The sequence below is a fragment of the Anguilla rostrata genome, unplaced genomic scaffold, assembly GCF_018555375.3.
Source record: "Anguilla rostrata isolate EN2019 unplaced genomic scaffold, ASM1855537v3 scaf0256, whole genome shotgun sequence".
Taxonomy (NCBI): domain Eukaryota; kingdom Metazoa; phylum Chordata; class Actinopteri; order Anguilliformes; family Anguillidae; genus Anguilla; species Anguilla rostrata.
The window spans coordinates 3631-9853 of record NW_026985800.1 but is presented as its reverse complement, the minus strand read 5'-3'; the positions used below and the strand labels follow the sequence as shown (position 1 = coordinate 9853).

The following is a 6223-nucleotide window of genomic DNA, read 5'->3' as shown; positions in this document are numbered from 1 at the left end:
GAGATTAAGGTAAGACAGGAACCACATAAACCTAAATTCAATAAACATTAGTTCTTAAATTTGACTCAATTGCAGCAAGGATTATAAAGCAAGGATATTACTTGTAAGTCAGAGTTGAGGATAAATGTTTATTAAATTTAAGTCATAGAGTCACATACCACTTGTTTACTTGTGGGTACATGTGGCTTATGTCTTTAGGACACAGCCTCTGTTTGGAGAGCCTTTATGAGATAGTGAGTGAAACGGTAACACTGTGGTCTGCTTATTGGTCCTGTGTTTGGTCTGACAAACCTGGCATGGTCAACGGCCTGTCACAAGATGAGAGAAGCAAAAACATACAATGATAAAAAATGGTTTAGGGGAGCAGAGCATTAGTCTCACAGATGAAATTATGGTCAGTAGAACAGTGAAAAGCATCCCATGCATTCCATGCATTAGGGGCAAACAGGGCACAATCATGTCCGTTTTCAACATTTGGCTTTCCACGCACCCGGAATCTGTAAAGGAAGCAAAGACTGAGACACAGAAGCTCTACTTCTCTGCTGTTTCCTAAGGAAATACAGTGACTCCTTCTCATTCTCTGTCTATTGCCATCTATGAGAGAGTTCAGACAGCAGAAATATATCTTGTTCGAAAATAATTCTGGATTAACTGTACTCATTAAATCAACCTGATCGTACAAACAAAACAATATTAAAGATAAAAAGGGTAAAGTACACATATGCACTATCATAACCAGAAACATATCCAGTGACATATTTCACTGCAGTAACGCAAACCTTAGACTGGCTACCATCAGAGGAACATTCATATTTCTGATCTGCCAAGATGTTGTTTAAAATTGTTTAAAACATGATTGTGTCTGTCTATATTTTTAACTTCCTGTGCTGTTTCTGTAAGAATTCTTACCCATCCTGCAGATGGGTTCCATTCACCCAGAGCCAGTTACCCTTAGCTGCTGAGTAACTCAGTCCAATCCAGATAACGTTTCTTATTTTATTGTTGATGAACCGCTGAAAACAAACACAGAATGACCCTCACTCCTTACTCTGTAGATGTAGACACTGAGAGACAAACAGTCCACACTGACACTTTCTGGATATGTGAGATACTGAGCTACAGCATGAGCCACACCTCACTGATAAATGCGATTCACCCATAGTGGTAATATTGAACACGTTAGATTGTAAGAGCCAACACATGATGAGAAACATAATTACATTTACAGTGGCTTCTTATGAATGCATGTTGTCAGTTTTATCTCCACCCACTCATTCACAATGATTTTACAGAGCCTTACCTTTTCCTCTACACTCTCTATAATCACCAGGTCAGCTCCCCATTTAACGCAGTCAGTGCGACTGTCTGTCCAGTTCTTCCTCTCATTAGAGAAGTAGTAACACTTCGAAGAGAACTGTGCCCAGCCCTGTAGACAGCGGTTAGACACACTGCCTGTACAGAAAGAACAAGCAGCAGACTCTAAGAATGATCTTTTCATTGTAACAGTGTAAAAGTAAATGCTTTTCTGCAGATGGACAACAGAGTAGCACCACTCACTGCGAACTGGAGGGACAGTCCTGCACTAAAAGAGGAGTTTCTTAAATACTTCATTGTACTTACTCTGTAGCTGGACTTTCTCCAGATCTCTCTCCAACATTGAATACTTTTTTGATAGACTTGTATCTAACACACAAGGGAAAATGCATTCTTTAGGGAGAAAAGTATCGATTAAGGAGTTTTACAGAATTTCACCTCAGTATGATACAGACTACTGTGCTAATCTGTGGACACAGAAGCTTAAGCCCATAGGTTGACCACATCATTTGTTAAGTTTGTGAACTGTGAATGAATAAATTTGGGCAAACTAGTAAAAAAGTTTAAGAATTTTTAATTTGTGTTGTTAAATCCATGTATTAATTTATACAGTTTTAGAGAATTATGAACAATCTTTTTGTTTATTTGGGCTTTATAAGAATATTGCAGTATATATTTAACAATGTGAATGAAAAAAAAAATATATACAGATAGGTGACAAATAAATATAATATATAAATTATGTAAGATTTTTTTATATAGAATTTTTTTTCTGGGCAAATTTCAAAGTAAAGACTACAATGTTGAATGGATTTTGGAAAAAAATAATGACCAACAATGATCAAGGCATCAACATCACATATTAGCTCTTATGTAGTAACTAATTTATTACTTAAAAACATTTATTTTTCTTAAAATGAATCTACATCAATAGCGGGGTAAAACAGAGGGGATTGCCCAAAAGCCCAAAAGTTAATCCCACTATATGATATTCATTTGTAAAATGACAGAACAGATCTGTTTTTTACTTTAAAATGACATTTGACCAGGATCACAGTAAAGAGACACAGACAGTTACTCACAGAGGACACACAGGACTACTGTGGCAGCCAATAAGAGGGCACACAGCAGCCCCAGACTCACTGTAGCCCGTCTGTAGGGAAGTGAGTTTTGCCCACTGTGCTCTGTGGTCAAGAAAACAGACAAGTTAAGCAGAATGTCTCATTTCTTTGATGTTTTATACTGTTGTTCTTGTTGCTAGTTTTTATTTTAATTTCAAACTAAACATACTGCAATAAACTAAAGTTTTACAACAGCAAATAAAAATCCGCTACTGCAATCTGATATCCGCCAATGTGACAAGCAAATATTCTCTAAATAAAAATACAGGAGGCCCTCTCTCCTAAATGAATTTAAGAGTGTCGGCCTACTCTATTTAATTTATGTAATGACATTAGGTCATTAACTATCAACTCTTCAGAAGAAATGCAAGTGTGCAGGACTAGATTCAATTTTCCAATTTTTCCTAGAGAACGACTTTTAAGGCGTTTGCGACAGACCTGCTGAACCACAGTGGCACACTGTGTTGGAGGCGATAGGGTTGATGGTTTTGACCTCAGAATAGGTTACGTCTTCATCCTGAGTTGCTGAGAGAGGATGGGGGTACATTTGTAACTTCAATTAATTTGGTTCATTTTTATATGCATGCAGGCACAAATATGTGGGGAGAAAGATCAAAAAAGTGCTCAAGTTGAAAACACTCAAAATCTTTCAACATTTATGGGGTGTTTATGCTGATCTGCAGAAAGAAAGGCAGATGATAGTGTGTATGGAAGGGGAAATAATGCAGGCACAATGTCCTCTGACCATTCGGGAGGGGGCAGACAAGCACATGCAGTCAGCTACCCCTTATTTTCATTGTAGCCCGAGAGCATTTCTATGCCATGCATTTTCTGCACTGGAAGACTATGAAGCTGGCACAAACAGATTGCAAGTTCCTAACTGACCAGGGGTGTCACTATTGAGCAATGAGCAGGGGGCACCTGTCCACAGAAACCCTTCCTCAGTCCGGGGGTGGCCGATTACTCATTCCCCATGGAACACACAAGCACAGTCAGAGCATTATCCAGATTGTGGGGCCCATCACTGCACTCAAAATGCCTGAGAGATTCAAACTTGTTGATGGACAGAGTCTCTTCCTCCTTTGTGTACAGATACATGATCAGGACACGCATTTAAATAATGAAATTAAAATAATATTTCAAAGGTGGTTTGTCTTCAATAAACCCAAGAATGTTTTTTAAATTTTGACATTTTTTTATTTTGGTTTCAGTAAAGCCATTTTTCAGGGCATTTTATGATTCACCACAAATGTCACTAAGCAGTGACCTTCCTGAAGTGTACAGTGCTTGTACCTGGTATTTTCTATTGCTCTAGTTTCACCCACAAACTGTTCATAAGTGTAATATGAAATTAACTTGTGATGAATGCTTAAAAAGGACCAATCACAATGGTACATTTCTGGCTCCTGGTTGGATAATGCCTGCTGTATAGGTGGAGCCCATTATTGGACGGTTGTAGTGTAGGTATAGCTCCTGATTGGAGGGCTGTAGTGTAGGTATGGCCCCTGATTGGAGGGCTGTAGTGTAGGTATGGCCCCTGATTGGAGGGCTATAGTGTTATATAATGGTCTGGGAGCTGGATTATTAACCCACATGCAGAGGATTTGAGTCCTGATTGCAGTGCTGGCGTTTGAGGAAAAGACTTCAAATTAAATTATTTTAATCAAACTAGCCAGCTGCATGAATGGAATGTATGTAAAAAAAAATGCAACTTGCAAGCTGCATTGGATAAGCCAAAATGTATGTGCAAACGCTGGGAAGCTGTCACAGTTCCTGCTGGGCCTTGACAAAGGGCAGCAGCTTCTCAGCCCTAGATTCATTTTATTTTGTGTTAATTAGTACCTACTGTTGTACCAGTGGTTTTTTGGTTTGAGCATGTGTTGTTTCATTTTCCACAGTTTTTGTTTCATGCTGTTCATCACGTTTGTTTCATTGTAGTGTTGGTTAAGTTCCTGGATTCTTGACTCTAATCAATTGGGTCATGTCGAAATCAATGTACTTGTCTACTATTGAGTATACCAGTCATATACAAATTTGGATACGGCCTCAGTCTTTGAGATTGCCTTCTTGTGTTCCAGTGTTCCCCTAGCCCTGTGTTTCTAGTCCTCGTTCTCCTGCTTATGTATTTGCTCATTTGTTATTTAATATTTTTTAATATAAAAGCCCTGTGATTTTAGCTTGAAAACCTCTCGAGTGTTTTCTCTGCAACTCAGTACTGTGCCCCAGCTTGATAAGATGGAAATGCATTCAACGTTTCTGTGCCAGTCCTCATTTTGTCCCCCTTTAATGCTACACCTCTCAAACATAGGTATTCTGGTCTGGTCATACTGTTTTGATATTTTCAGCGCCTAAAAGCCATTGCACACCAGTTTGATGTGAAAATGCTTTGAAATAATAGCAGCTGGATTTTAACTTACTCGGAAGCTCCAGAGTTTCTGCCTCTACTACATGACCTGGCAGGCTATATCACACATTCACTACTCTCTATGTAATAAATTCTTCCTAAAGTCTGTATGAAATGTACCTTTCACTAACGTACCCTCATAGAGGGTAATGATTTCAAACAAAAGCTTGACGGACTCCGTAGTGGGTAGCAGTAATTGCTATGCACAGGAGTGCTCCAATTGGTGATTCAGTTAGCTTGTTCTGAGCCATCCTGCGGCTATCAGAAATAGTGGACCACAAAAAAAAGTGGAGAAAAAACGGGGAAAAATACAAACGAGCTGCTGATTATGCAATGAAAAGCAGTAAGCTTTAAATGTTTGGAATTAAAATCTAATTTTCAACCTGATCTTTGCATTGTTGTTTTTATGATCCCATTTTCACCACGATTTATGCATTAGACTATGTTCGCAACCAATTTTCACATGTTTTTTAATATTCAAAATAAACACAGATACATTCTTGGATATTTATTTTTATTTAATAAAAACCGAAAACAATGAACCTTAGCTGCAAAGAGATAAGGAACAATAATACTGCCGTCCAAAGGCTAACCGCAGTAACTACATTTTTGGTCGAAATTGAGTTATAACTAAAAATGAACTTGATATCTGTTTTATCTTGTGACAAAGTTTCAGAGTTCAATTTTGCTTTGTTTTAGAGAAAAAACTGTATAAAAATTGCAGTAACTACAAAACCCGAATCAAAACCATGGCAGACCGCAGTAAGCAAAGTTACTGCGGTCTGCTTTGGGGTCCTACCGGCCGATTTCGCGCTCTACCCATCTAAAGCCGGACACCCACCGCACGCGTAGCGACCGCGAGCGCACTACGCGGGTACTACGCGCGTAACTGAAGCGTAGTTGAAGTACTGTTATTACAACGGCAGCGGGCGACGTCCTCTACACCAGATGCGAACGCATCGCAAACCGGCGGCGAAACTTGTGCGACACAAGCGAACTGAAGCATAGTTTTTCGCTTCTGTTCTATTTTTCCGCTTGTCGCGCGTCATGATGACCTGTTTATACACAGAAATATGCTCTAAAATGCTAGGTATACATGCTCTGATTTATATTTCATCCTTATATTAGGCTATTGGGGGTGTGTCCCTAGTTCCCTACCATATATTTTATAAGCAGCTAAAAAATACAAGCCTTTTCGCTTTTGTAATGTCCTTGCAAGGGGAAAAAAAAGTGGAACCTGGGAAAAATGCAAACTTAGTTTCGCTATCTTATTTTAGAAAAACGTAGCCTATTGAATGATGTATAAGTGAATGCACCGAGCAGAGGTTTGTTGGCTCGAGTGTTGGAAGGTAGTTTTTAACCAACCATTGCTCAGCCTATTTGA

The 6223-nt window shown here is 38.9% G+C and overlaps 1 long non-coding RNA gene across 1 annotated transcript; it reads right to left on the bottom strand.

The window, feature by feature from the left end:
• Nucleotides 1-902: 902 nt before the first annotated feature.
• LOC135246398 (uncharacterized) lies at nt 903-2639 on the bottom strand. The gene is made up of 4 exons (XR_010327657.1): nt 2397-2639; nt 1621-1683; nt 1301-1452; nt 903-1013 (listed from the first exon to the last, which is right to left on the bottom strand). It is a non-coding gene; the product is annotated as an uncharacterized LOC135246398 (long non-coding RNA).
• Between the last annotated feature and the right edge of the window lie 3584 nt (nt 2640-6223).